This window comes from Solanum stenotomum, chromosome 2 (assembly GCF_019186545.1).
Source record: "Solanum stenotomum isolate F172 chromosome 2, ASM1918654v1, whole genome shotgun sequence".
Classification (NCBI taxonomy): Eukaryota; Viridiplantae; Streptophyta; class Magnoliopsida; order Solanales; family Solanaceae; genus Solanum; species Solanum stenotomum.
In genome coordinates, this window is record NC_064283.1 from 26,351,895 (window position 1) to 26,367,131 (window position 15,237).

The 15,237-nt window shown below is 36.4% G+C and overlaps 1 protein-coding gene across 1 annotated transcript in view; it reads right to left on the bottom strand.

Moving 5' to 3' along the window:
• LOC125855854 (uncharacterized) overlaps positions 1 to 15,237 on the bottom strand; it is a 254,955-nt gene that overhangs the window by 50,638 nt on the left and 189,080 nt on the right. The gene's annotated exons all lie outside the window — the stretch shown is intronic.

The window sequence follows — 15,237 nt, forward strand, 5'->3', positions numbered from 1 at the left end:
CTAAAAAGGAACGGAGAAAATACATTGTCAACTCTATATAAAAAAAATACATAAAATAGTAATAAACATCAAAATAGATATAATATTTATTAAATTGAGAAAAATGTACTAATTATTAAAATTTATTTTTCTCATCAAATCTTTTTGTTCAACCTGAAAAATATATGATATCATACTCGATAAAAAAAAGGAATCGAGTTGATCAAAACTAGGAATTAAATGATAATTAACAGAGAAAATTGAACAAATAGATTATCGTTAAAGGGTAGGGATGACAATGGGACGGGGCGGATGTGAGGCGAGGTGAGTTTAAGATTGTTGGGGGCGGGGAGGGATGTGGGGCGGGTTGATGGGTTTTTTAAAAATTAGTGTGGGGCGGGGAGGGTTGTGGGTCTATGCGGGTTCAAACTTATTTTTAACTTTTACATGTTATAAGAGTGACACGGCATTATTCATTATGATAGTTTCTTTAATTACTAAAATATTCAAGATAGTTAATGAAAATAATTCAATCAAAACTAATATGGTTTCTTACATGCTTCTCAATTGACCTCTATAAAATAAAATTTTAAGTCATTATCTATTAAATTAATATAACTTTAATGAGAAAATAAATTTGTTTTTATGAATTTTATTTTAAGCATCAAACATAATTTTTTTTTAAAAAGAAAATATTAAAAATATTATGTGGGGCGGATTCATGCGGAGCGGATCTATGCGGAGTAGAATGGGGCAAATTGAAAATGAAAAAAATTATTATGCAGGGCGGGTTAAAAGTATTGCGGGTTAAGCTCAACCCACCCCATACCGCTCCATTGTCATCTCTATTAATGGTGATTTTTAATTTTTGTTCCGCTCAATAAAATCTTTAAAAATGATTTTGTAACACCTAGGAAATTAGAAGTCAAGTTGAAAATGAAAAGTACAAAAAAATCCCCTGAAGTGATGAAATACAAGTCCAGTCTACGGACCGTAAGAAGGCAATCGTAGAAGCTGAGTTAAGTTTTGGAAATTTCAAGTTTCTGAAATCAAACCTACGACTTGACAAGACAAGCTGTAGATGACTCTCGTTGAAAGGATCCAGAGATTTGAATTAAGACCTCAGGCCTACACAAGGATTTGACGGATCGTAGTTGGTTCAACAGGTCGTAGGAAGGTTTCGTAGAATTGATCTAGACTTAGTAAAATTTTGAACTTAAACCTGTGTTCTACAGAAGAGGTCTATGGATCGTAGACTGGACGACAAACCGCAGAAAGGTCTCGTGAGAAATTATAAAATTTTTGGGTTTCTGAAGTTGTACCTACAGTTTACCAATAGGTTCGCCCGACCGTTATTTTTAAAGGGTATTTGAGTCTTTTTCTTATACAATTAATACCTACACTATGTCGTTTTGACCCTAATTTTAAGTCTTATAACTACCTTTTATTCTTAAATCTACCCGAACCCTCTCATTCTCTCAAATTCCATCAAAGTTCATCCTCTCCAATTCTCTCTCAAACTCAAGGAAAAAAGCTAGGGTTCCAAGCTTCAAGTCACCTCTTTTCTCTTGCTTGCAAGACTTTTATCATCAAGGTATGTGGGAATTCACCAATTGATTCAATCCATCCATTGGGTCTCAAAAGATCTCTAAGTGTCCAATTTAATTTCATTAATTTGATTAGGGTTTGATCTCAATTCTCCATATACCATATTTGTTATGATTCAATTGTTTGATCTTAATATTTTTATGAATGATTTGATTCAACTACATGTTTTCCATTGATTTCATATAGACCCATACATTATTGATGATTTTGACTATGAATTTATGAAGATATGATTTTTTGAGGATATGAATGATGATTATGCATGCTTTATGAAAAAGAATATTTTACGAAGTAAGGTTGCTTTTAAGATAAGCATCAATGAAATCTTGAAAGGTTTTCTCACATATGCATAAATTGTGAAAGATCTTCTCACATATTAAGAAATAATGATCGGTGAAAGGTTTTTAGTATGAATCATGATTTAAGAAGCTACTCTATGATGGCTTAAGATTGGACTAGTAACTTAATTGTGTTTTTCCATGTATGGATGATATGTATATGAATATGACTATTCCGTTGGGACTTTTACTAAGCATCGAGAGGATATTGAGATGAAGATTCTTCTGTTAGTGGAGGTTAGGTCTCTAGTAGCAATCTCATTGTCCCTAACTACGTAACCCGTAGGATTGTCTTAGAAAGACATACCTAGTGGATCTATGTAAGCTAAAAAATTATGGCCCTTACCTTGACAAGTAGGACATTTATTTTCGGCGTGAGAGCAAGACGTCGGATTCCATGTTATAGCTCATATGGTCTATGTCAGTTAATGGTAAATATACCACAAAAACGAACTAAGTTACTTTCAAAGGTTTTATGAAGTTTTCATTATAAATTTAAGATACATTGACCATGTTCATGATTTATGATTCTTCTTAAAGGTTGGTTTACTATGTTTTAGCTTGGTCATGCATATCATGTTTTTCTTTATGTCCCCTTGTGATCATGTTTCATGTTCTTATGCATATCTATCATACTTAGTATATTTCATGTACTAATGCATACGTGTGCCAGCATATCTCTCATACTTAGTATATTTCATGTACTAATGCATATTTGTGCCTACATTGTCTCATAATGTAGGGCTTGATGTTTCTTCTCCTCCCACCCGTGGCTAGTTAATTGGTTGTCTATTGAAAATTTGGTGAGTCCTCATATTCTGAGGATTGTGTTATCGTACTATGATTTTCTTATGTCTTTAGTTTTTAGACGTTGTATGTGGTGTATGGGTTACGTCTCAACCACTCTTTTGATGTGTTAGATTGGTTTGTCAAGACTATGATTAGACTTTCGCTTTTATGTCAAACTCTTTTCTGATATAAGACGTATTGCTTAAATTCTCGTATTTCTATTATATTGTGTTGTATGCATGTCAAGTGGCTTGTGTAGGGTCTCTCGAAGTCTTATATATCATGTCACAAGTAGGGTATACTTTGGATCGTGACAAACTTGGTATCAGGGCTAGGTTTTAGAAAAAGGTCTTAGAATGTCTGACAAGATGCATTGAGTAGAGTCTTGTTTATAAGTGTGAAGCACGCCACATTTATGAATATGAGACTACAAAACGTTTAGGAAACTTCACTTCTTTCATTACTCTAAAGTTGTGTCATATAGTCTATCTCTACAAATATTTTTCTCCAAAATCTTGTCTGATGTTTTTCAGGATATGGCCCCTCTAAGAGCTTACATGAGAAGGAATGCAGGAGACAATGTGGAACCCGAGGTTCTCTAAGTTCCGATCGATTCTTTGGACAAGTAAGTGACTCATGTTGAATTCTAAGTCATTTTCCAAGTGTTGGCTCAAGCTACGACGACCCAAGCTAATATAGAAGTTGTTGCTCCCGTGAACCCAAATGTGGGTACAGCGACGACAAGGATAAGAGACTTCTCTAGGATAAATCCCCAGAGTTTCATAGGTCGAAAGTCGAATGAGGATCCTCAAAAATTCATTGATGAGGTGTAAAAGATATAGGGGATTATGGGATTGCCTACGGTAGAAAGGGCAGAGTTGGCAGCTTATCAACTCAATGGTGTTGCTGAAGTTTGGTTTGAACAGTGGAAAGGTGAGAGGGTTATTGATGCGGGTCCTCTTGATTAGGAGAAATTCAAAGGAGTATTTCTTGATCATTTCTTTCCCATAAATATGAAAGAGACAAAAGTGCTTGAGTTTATTAACCTCCGATAAGGGAATATAAGTGTGAATGAGTATGCTTTGAAGTTCACTCAATTGGCTAAGTATGCTCCAACTATGGTTGCCGATTTTAGGGCAAAGACGAGTAAGTTTGTGTCGGGTGTTTCTGAATTGGTTGTCAAAGAATGTCGAACCGTCATGTTGATTAAAGAGATGAATATCTCCCGTTTGATGTTACATTCCCAACAAATTGAAGAACATAAACTCAAGCAAATGGTAAGAGAGTCCAAGAGGGCTCGCATAGGTAATAGTGACTTTTCTCATTCTAGGTCTGATGAACAAGGTCGTTCTAAATTTTGGCAAAGATTTTCCAGTCAAGGATCTTCTAATACTCCTACCCCTAAATTCAACAATGATTGGGTGTCTAACCCTAAGCCTCAAGGAGGAAATAGTGATGGATCTTCCATGACTACTTGCACTAAATATGGCAAGAAACATGATTGCAAATGTTTGGTTGTATGGATGGTTATTTTAATTGTTGAAAAAGTGGTCATAAGATGATAGATTTTTCATTACTTGCTACTAAAGGAATGGATGACAAACTCTCTTCATCCTTATATATACATTATTAAAAGGATCATATGGTTTTGTGGTTTATTGTGATGCTTAATTCACGGAGTGTTTTAATGCAACATGAGAAAACCATTACTTATGTTTCAAGGCAATTGTGGGTGCATGAAAAAAATTATCTGACTCATGATTTTGAGTTTGCAGCGGTGGTGTTTTCTCTAAAGATTTAGATGCATTACGTATATGGTGATCATGTAGATGTGTTTACCGACCACAAGAGTTTGAAATATGTGTTCACTCAAAAGGATTTAAATATTCGCCATATGAGATGGCTTGAGTTATTGAAAGATTACGATATGAGTGTCCTATATCATCCTGGTAAGGAGAATGTGGTGGCGGACGCTCTTAGTTAACTATCAATGAAAAGTGTTGCTCATGTTGAGGATGATAAGAAAGAGCAAGTTCAATATGTTCATAGATTGGTATGATTGGGTGTTCACTTGGTTGGCTCTCATGAAGATGGGGTAATTGTTCAGAACGGTTTTGAATTATCTTTTCTATCATATGTAAAGGCAAAGATAAATCTTGACCCGACATTGGTTGATTTGAAGAAGAATGTGTCCGAAAAAAAGCCATTGAGGCTTTCTACTAAGGAGGAGAAGATGTCCTTTGATACTAAGATCGATTATGTGTTATGAATGTTGATGATTTGAAAAATTAGATTTTGACAGAAGCTCACAATTCTTGGTATTATATTCACCCAGAAGCCACCAATATGTATCGTGATTTGCGAAAAGTCTATTAGCGGAATGAGATGAAGAAGGATATTACGAACTTTATGGATAAATGTTCAAATTGTCAACAAGTGAAAGTTAAGCATCAGAAATTGGGTGGTTTGGATCAAAGCATTAGTATTCCTACATGAAAGTGAGAAGATTTGAATATGAACTTCATTACAGTTTACCTCACATTCGTCAATAGTTTGATTCGATTTGGGTTATTATGGACCGAATAATGAAATCGGCTCACTTTCTTCCATTAAGACTTCATTTTCAATGAAAGAGTACGCTAAGATATATATTCAAGAAATGATGAGGTTGCATGGAGTTCTATTATCTATCATCTCCGATCGTGGAACTCAGTTTACATCTCAGTTTTGGAGGTCATTTTAGAAGGGTTTTGGTACGCAAATGAAACTTAACACGACTTTTTATCCTCAACCCGATGGACATGACGAGCGTACCATTCAGACTTTAGAATATATATTGAGAGCTTGTGTGATTGATTTCAAGGGTAATTGGGATGATCATTTGCCTTTGATTGAGTTCGCTTATAATAATAACTATCATTCTAGCATTGGAATGACACTGTTTGAGGCTCTCTATGGTAGGAGGTGAGGTCTCATATAGGTTGGTTTGAAGTTGGTGAGATTTTTTTTGATAGGGCCCGAGTTGATGCACAAGGTTATGGAAAAGGTTTGACTCATTCGCGAAAGGTTGAAAAGGGCTCGAAGTCGGTAAAAGTCTAATGCCGATGTTAGAAAAAGAAAAATTGAATTTAATGTTGATTATTGGGTCTACTTGAAAATTTCACCCATTAAGGGTATAATGAGATTTGGTAAGAAATGGAAGCTTAGTTCCCGCTATGTAGGTTCATATAAGATTTTAAGGTGTATTGGCAAGGTTGCTTATGAGTTAGATTTACCTAATGATGTAACATCTTTACATATGGTATTCCATGTCTCTTTGTTGAAAAAGTATGTTGGAGATCTGACATCCAATGTACCTTTGAAAGATTTAGGAGTTGAAGAATTTTTTTCCTATGAAGAGGTTCCGGTTGAGATTTTAGACCGACAAGTTTGAAAGTTGAGAATTAAATAAGTTGCTTCTGTGAACGTTCTTTGGTTGAATCAATTAGTTGAGGGTGATCCTTGAGAAGCCGAAGCGGATATGATGTCCCAGTATCCTCACCTTTTTTTCTCCACTCCTACTCTAGCTTGAGGTATTAGCTCCTCATGGTTCATTCTTTTGAATTCAATCGTTTTAGTTATTCTCATATTTCTATATGTATTCATGTTCATGTAAAACTTGATTTTTGATGTTATTATTTAGCTTGGAGTGATTCTCCATGTCTATGTGCATTATGATGAGATTTGCATTCATGTTGGGTTGTTAGTTTCTCTCTTTCTCTATTTATGCTAACTTGAGTCTCATTCGAGGACGAATGTTCCCAATGGGGAGATATTGTCACATCTCAAAGATTGAAAAGTCAAGTTGAAAAGGAAAAGTGCGGAAAATTTCACTAATGCAATGAACTACAGACTGTAGCAAGTCCTATGGGCCGTAGAAAGGAAATTGTAGAACTTGAGTTGAGTTTTGGAAATTTCAAGTTTTCGAAGTCTAACCTACGACTTCACAGTAAGAGCCGTAGAAATTTGGACGAGCCGTAGATGACTCTCGTAGAAAGGATCTAGTTGAATTAAGACCTCAAACTTACAGAAGGATTTTACTGGTCGTAGTTGGTTCGATGGGCCATAGAAAGGTTTCATAGAATTGATCCAGACTTAGTAAATATCTGGACTTGAACATGTGTTCTACAGAAAGGGTATATGGACCGTAGACTGGACGACGGATCGTAGAAGAGTCTCGTGGGAAATAATATATTTTTTTGATTTCTGAAGTTGGTTCTACGGTTGACCAGCACATGCTGTAGAAAGTTCTATGGACCGTAGATATGTCTGACATTAATTTTTGTAGGGTATTTGGGTTCTTTTTCCTATGCAATTAATACCTATACTATGTCGTTCTGACCCTAATTTTAAGTCCTATAACTATGATTTTATTCCTTATTCTACCCTAACCCTCCCATTCTCTCAAATTCCCAAATCCCATCTAAGTTCATCCTCTCCAATTCTCTCTCAAGCTCAAGGAAGAAAGCTACGGTTCCAAGCTTCAAATCTCCTCTTTTCTCTTTCTTTCTAGGCTTTGATCATTAAAGTATGTGGGAATGCACCAACAGATTCAGTTCATCCATTAGGCCCTAAAAGATCTCCAAGTTTCCAATTCAATTTGATTAGGGTTTGGTCTCAATTCTCCATGGGCCTTATTTGTTATGATTCAATTGTTTGATCTTAATATTTTTATGGATGATTCGACTCAATTACATGTTTTCCAATTGATTTCATATGGACACATGTATTATTCATGATTTTGACTATGAATTTAGGAGTTAGTCATCGACGTTCCCTTAAAATTATCCGCATAATTCGCTTAAATACTTCAACTAAGGCTTGTACCTATCGAACACCTATTCCCCTTAAAATTAATACATATTTGATATTTTTTTGACACTCAGCCAAAAATATGAGATGTATGTAATACGCTCGCACTGACATGACAAAGTTATGAATTAAATGATGTCATGTGGCATTTTAGTCCAAATTTGTATTTAAAAAATGAAATTCTAAAAAACAACTATTTTAGTCTATTTAACTAATTAAAAATAAATAAAAAGTATTTTCTAAAAAATACTACCTACCCACGACAACCCCTCATTTTCCTCTACAGTCATCCCAACTTTAATATCCCCCAACACAACAATATCTTCCTCAATCTTTGTTGGATGTTCAATCTCTTTCTCATCACACAGAAGTGATTATTCATCTTAAATGTTTTAATCTTTGTCAAAAGATACTTCGCTTGATTTCTATCACTTGATGTGGACCCTTCAAGTTCAATCACTTCAAAAACATGAACAATAGATGAGAAAATAACTGTAAAGTTATCTAAAGTTTTGAAATGTGATCCCCAACGAGTATCACCTGGTCTTTGAATCCCACGTTCTTGATGTATTCCTTGGCCTTTTTTGTAACACCTCGCTATTTGAAAGAACTAGAATTAGAAATAATCATTTTTGGAAAGAATGAAAAATCTAGAAAATTGGTTATGTTATGTTAGGTTTGAGTTTTGGGTCAACTTCAAACGACCATAACTCCTATCTCAGAATGAGTTAGGTGTGCTACTAGATACCGTAGGAAATTTCTTTGAATTATTTTTCCAACGCTGCCAAGTTTGCTCCATTCTGAGTTTGTATGAGGGAGATATGTCTATTTGAAGTTGGGTTGTCCAGATAAGGAAAGTCAAAATCGGATTTTAAAAGGGTATTATGGTCTTTTCCATACCTAATTAATTAATTTTGTTTTTGGTAATTAATTTTGGGTCTAAACTTATTGGATTCAGTTTACGCTTTTGAAATTTGAGTTAGGGTTTTGAGAGAAGAGAAAGAAAGAGGAGAAGAAGCAAGGATTCGTCACATTCTTGAAGCTAAGCTTGAGGATTTCATCAAGGGGTGATCCCTACGAGGTATGTGAGATCACATAGCGTTGGGTTAGTTCACTCACGCACTAATCATGATTCAATTCAGCGTAATTGTGTTCTTGAAAGAAAATATTATGAGTTCTTGATGAATTTTGTTTAAGTTCTTGTGGGTTCTTGTTGTTGGAGTTGTTGAGAAGTTTCTTGAGTTTGATTTATGAAATTAGGTGTGATTTTGAGTAGATTCATTCATATATTGGTGATATAGTCGAATCTAAGTGTTTGGGAAAAGAACCAATCGAATCTAGAGGGTTTAGAGTTAAATATAACGAGCAAGAAAATTTGTCAAAAATCTGGGGAAGGGGTTGGGGCGCCGTGCCTCTCAGAGCGCCCCAAAGGGGACTCTGAAGTTTGGGCTCTGGGGCGCCGTGCCAGCCAGAGCGCCCAACCCAGCTCCTAAAATTCACCCTTTGGTGCCCCGCGCCACTCAGAGCGCTAGATATGCCATGTCTTCCACCTTTTCCCACTTCTTTCTATTTGAGTTCCCTAGCAACATACTTAAGTTTTCTAGTTGATTTCTACACTCTAAGGTATGTCTAAACATCATGAAATCATCTATAAAAATGAGATCATGAGCCTTGAATCCGTAATTCAATTCAAGGAAAGTTAAGAGTCGAGTCAAGAGAAGTTTATAGAGTTTTCCAAAAGTCTTTTACAAATGTTTTAACTTTGTTTTAAGGCTTGAGTTTTGAGTTGAGTAAAGAGTAAGAGTAAAGTTTAATTTCTTCAAAAGATTATACGGGAACTAAGTATTCCCAAGAGTTGTAATGTTTTCACATTTTAACAAAAAAGAAAACACTGATTTCCAAGAGAGTCTTTGAGCTAGTTTTGAGTAATTATCTCAAACCACAGAAAGAGTTTTTGTTATTAAAACGTATGAGCTGAGTATATTTTGGGAGTAGTATTGAGCATCGATATGGGGATGAGTTCATAATAACTTAAGTCTCCATAAACCATATAGCCATCGTGGGTAAGAAAGGGTCATACATTTTAGATGATTATTTAGTGCTTTTTAGCATAGACTAGTGGATCCACTTAGTTGAGGTGTTCTATATCACGACAAGGTATAATAAGTTCTGGCAGCGTGGACGAGACGTTGTATCATCACTTTAGCTCATAATGATGGCTGTCGGTTAGAGAAACTCTCACAATATTATATTACTTTATATGTAAACTGAGTTGTTATTGTATTTCTTAAATACATTGATTTCTCATCTATTGTTTTAAATGCTTTGTATAAACTACACTTTTATTGTTGTTTTACTTCGCATTTGAGTTGAGTTGAGTAAAGCTAACGTAAGTGTTCTTTTCAGATTTCCTTTCAAGGTTATGTCATGTTTAGTTTTCCCCTCGCATGTTCGTACATTCAATGTACTGATGCCATTTGGTCTGCATCTTTTAATGATGTAGATACAGGTAACCAAGATCAACATCCATCACCTCGTTGAACAAGTTGAGCACTCAGAGTTAGTTGGTGAGCCTCCTTGCTTCTGGAGGATTCCCTTTTATTGCTTTGTTAGTCAGTTGTTAGGATGATTGGAAGTCTTGTCCCGACATCCCTTTTGGTAGTTAGAGGCTTCATAGACAGTTAGATACGAGTCTTTTAGTCTTGTATTTTAGATGTTTTGCTATAAGACTTGAGTTGCCACTTTGGCTAATTTGAATGTTTATCCTTAAACATTCGAAGTTTATTTGAGACAGTTATTTTAAAGTGCATTTAAATCCTTGTATTAATGTTTTAAGTCTTCTGCTATAAGTTAAGTCATGCCAAGGGTTCGCTTGGGGCCAACAATGATTCTCGAGTGCCAGTCCCGCCCAGGGTGTAAGCTCGGGGTGTGATAAACTTAGTATCAGAGCACTGAGGTCAAGAGTCCTAGGGAGTCTATGAAGCCATGCATGTAGAGTCCTAATTATCGGTGTAAAGCGCGCCACATCTATAATTAGGAGGTGGCAATATTTAGGAATTTCCTTCACTTCTTTCATACTCATTTCGTGCGACAAAGTTCATCTCTATAAAGTCTCATTCTAAATTGTGTGTGCACGTGTCTTTCAGATCATGTATCCACGAAGAGTTGTCTGAGGTCCTCCTGTTAGAAGGAACGTTGAGGAGCAAGGGGTACCAAGTGCAACCCCAGGGAGTGGTCACCAATGCTGAATTTCGTGAAACAATCAAAATGCTAAGTCAAGCTTTGACTAACCAGATTGGGCAACAAAGAGGGGCTCGACAGGAAGAAGATGATACTTCGAGGGTCCGTGAGTTCTTGAGGATGAATCCTCCAAGCTTCACTGGTTCAAGCACTACTGAGGACCCGGAAAATTTCGTTGAGGAACTGCAAAAAGTGTTTGAGGTTATGCACGTTGTTGATGCTAAGCGAGTGGAACTAGCTTCATATCAACTGAAGAGTGTTGCTAGGACTTGGTTTGACTAGTGGAAGAAGAGTAGGGTTGAGGCTGCACCAGTTTTGAGTTGGGTTGTGTTCGAGAGTGCTTTCTTGGAGAATTTCTTTCCTTGGGAACTGAGAGAAGCCAAGGTACGGGAATTCCTTACCCTTAAACAGGATTCACTAAGTGTTCATGAGTCTATTTTGAAGTTCACCCAACTTTCCCGTTGTGCTCCGGAGATGGTTGCGGATATGAGGAGCCGTATGAGTCTATTTGTTGCTGGGTTGTCCCGTTTGTCAAGCAAAGAGGGCAAGGCAGCTATGCTAATAAGGGACATGGATATAGCAAGATTGATGGTTTGTGTGCAGCAGGTTGATGAAGAGAAGTTGAGGGATAAGGAAGAGCTTAGGAACAAAAAAGTTAAGACAAGGAATAAGTCCGGGTAGCAAAGTAGTAATGTTAACCGTCCTTCATTTCAGCTAAAGCAAAAGGGACCTGCTCCATCATCTGCTAGTGCACCTGCACCTAGAAACAAAGGTGAGTATAATGGTCAGAATGCACAGAACTTCAGAGCTAGACCAGCGCAGTCTCAGGGTAGTGTGGCACAAGGAGGTAACTGGGCTACTGCATGTGCTAAGTGTGGTAGGAACCACCTGGGTAAGTGTCGTGATGGATCCACTGGTTGTTTCAAGTGTGGTCAAGAATGTCACTTCATGAAAGAGTGCCCTAAGAACCAACAAGGTAATGGAAATCAGGGCATAGAGCCCAATCTTCCTCAGTTGCTCCACCAGACAGAGCTACATCTAGATTAGCTACTTCAGGGGAAGGCGGAGGAGCAAACTACCTATAAGCGATCACGAGTCGTCAAAAGCAATTGAATTCTCCAGATGTTGTCACGGTATGATCAAAGTCTTTACTTTTAATGTTTATGCTTTGCTAGAACCAGGAGCGAGTTTATGTTTTGTGACTCATTATGTTGCAATGAAATTTGATGTTGTTTCTAAGAAACTTTGTGACCCCTTTTGTGTTTCTACACCTGTTGGGGAGTCTATTCTAGCTGAGCGAGTCTATCGTGATTATACCATTTCTGTCAATCACAAGAGCACCATGACTGATTTAGTTGAGTTAGACATGGTTGATTTTGATGTCATTCTGGGTATGGACTGGCTTTATGCCTGTTATGCCTCTATTGATTGTAGAACTCTAGTTGTCAAGTTCCAATTTCCTAATGAGCTAGTTATAAAGTGGAGTAGTAGTTCAGCAATGCCTAAGGGTCATTTCATTTCATACCTTACGGCAAGAAATTTAGTTTCCAAGGGTTGTGTCTATCACTTAGTCCGAATTAATGACTCTAGTGTTGAGACACCTCATATTGACTCAATTCCAGTTGTGAGTGAGTTTCCAGAAGTCTTTCCTGATGATCTACCCGGAGTCCCTCCTGAGAGAGAGATAGACTTCGGTAAAGATATTATTCCTGATACTCATCCGATATCAATTCCGCCATATAGAGTGGATCCAGCAGAGTTGAAAGAGCTAAAAGAACAGTTAAAATATCTCATTGATAAGGGTTTTATTTGACCAAGTATCTCACCTTGAGATGCTCCGATCTTATTTGTGAGAAAGAAAGATGGTTCCCTTAGAATGTGTATAGACTACCGCCAGTTGAACAAGGTTACCATCAAGAATAAGTATCCTCTTCTGAGAATTGATGATCTTTTCGATCAGCTTCAGGGTGCTACCTGTTTCTCTAAGATAGACCTTAAATCATACTACCATCGGTTAAGAGTAAGGGAATGTGATATTCCAAAGACAACATTCAGGACCCGTTATGGTCATTATAAGTTCCTAGTTATGTCCTTTGGTTTGACCAATATGCATGCCGCATTCATGGACCTTATGAATAAAGTATTCAAGCCTTATTTAGATATGTTTGTCATCATATTCATTGATGACATACTAGTCTATTCGATGAATGAGGAAGATCATGCTAGCCATCTCAGAATAGTTCTCCAAACTCTAAAGGATAGGGAGTTGTATGCTAAGTTCTCGAAATGTGAGTTTTGGCTTGAGTATGTGGCATTCTTAGGCCATATTGTTTCCGGTGATGGAATTAGAGTTGATCCTCAGAAAATAGAGGTACTACAGAATTGGCCTAGACCACATCTCTGACTGATATTAGGAGTTTCTTGGGGTTGACTGGATATTATAGAATGTTCGTAAATGGGTTCTCATCTATTTTGTCCCCTTTGACCAAGTTAACTCAGAAAATAGTGAAGTTTCAATGGTCTGAAGCTTGTGAAAAGCTTTCATGAATTGAAAAAGAGGTTGACTACTGCCCCAGTATTGACCGTACCAGTATTCATGAGTTGAGTAAAGCTAAGGTAAGTGTTCTTTTCATATTAATCTTATGCCATGTTTAGTTTTCCCCTCGCATGCTCGTACATTCAATATACTGATGTCATTTGGTTTGCATCTTTTAATAATGCAGATATAGGTAACCAAGATCAGCATCCAACACATCGTTGATCTAGTTGAACACTCAGAGTTAGTTGTGAGCCTCCTTGCTTCAGGAGGATTCCCTTTTATTGCTTTGTTAGTCAGTTGTTAGGATGATCGGGGGTCTTGTCCCGACATCCCTTTTGGTATTTAGAGGCTTCATAGACAGTTAGATATGAGTCTTTTAGTCTTGTATTTCACATGTTTGGCTACAAGACTTGAGTTGCCACTTTGGATAATTTGAATGTTTATCCTTAAACGTTCTAAGTTTATTTGAGACAATTGTTTTAAAGTGAATTTGAATCCTTGTATTAATGTTTTAAGTCTTCCGCTATAAGTTAAGTTAAGTCAAGTCAAGGGTTCGCTTGGGGCCATCAATGGTTCTCGAGTAATTGCTCTAAATTTTTGGTTTGGTGATCACGGAGTAAGTCTATACGCTTGAAAGATCCTTCAACAACATTCAACACATTACTAACATGATCAAAAAAATCTTCAACATCCAAATGTTTTTTAGCAATAGCCACAAGTGTTAGTTGCAATTGATGAGCAAAACAATGAATGTAATATGCCGATGGACTAACTTTCATAATCAAAGTTTTGATCCCATTTATCTCTCATTTCATATTACTAACCCCATCATAACTTTGTCCACATATTTTGGATGGACTTAGTGAGTGAACGGAAAGCAAAGAATAAATCACTTTCTTCAATAAACATGCCGATGTATCACTAACATGGACAAGACCGATGAATCGTTCAACTACTTCACTATTCTATTAACGAAACGCAAAACAAGAGCCATTTTTTCTTTGTGAGAGATGTCTTTTGACTCATCAACTAATCTACCAAAGTAATCTCCATTCAAGTCTCTAATAATTTCTTTCAATGTTTCTTTTGCACAGGCATTGGTAATATCTTTTTGAATCATAGGACAAGTCAAAGTATCATTTTGTGGGGCATTTTCTAATATCACTTTTCCCACATTCGGATGTTTGTCCCCATGCCATCGCAAGTCCTAGAAAGAAGCCTTGATTTGTTGAAGATTCACTTTCATCATGATCTCGAAAAGGTAATCCATATTGCAAAAGAAGTCTTGACACATCAATTGAGGCTTTCAAACACATTCGATACTCATTTTTAAACTTTTGAGAATGCTTGTCAAGAACAACTTGAATTGATTGATGATGATTTGACACATCTAGCATCTTGTTGAAACATTTGTCATGAATACTATTAACATCACCAACATGTTTATGAAACCTTTCAAGTGTCCTATTCCAACTCCTAAAATCAGATTTTGTGTAAAACTCACTCGTATGTCCATGGAAAAATTATCTTTGAATAAATAACAATATATACAATAGACAAAATCTTTCTCCACGCTATACACCAACCATTTAGAATATGACCTTCAAATCAACTTTTACAAAATTGACACATTTTTTTTCCAATTTCAGTTGGAGGATATGAATCTATGTGAGGTTGACAAGGCCCTTGTTGAATATAATGTTTCCTCACTTCATCCTTTATTCGAGGGTTATAGTGAGTAATTGGTACTCTTTTTCCTGGATCGGCTTCAAGTGAATCTAAATTAAGGTTATCTATAAGATGAGAAAGATTGACATTCGTACTAGAACTTGCTTGAGAATGATTAAATTTCTCAAGAAACTTCTCCATCTCAATTCACAAAACTAGAATACT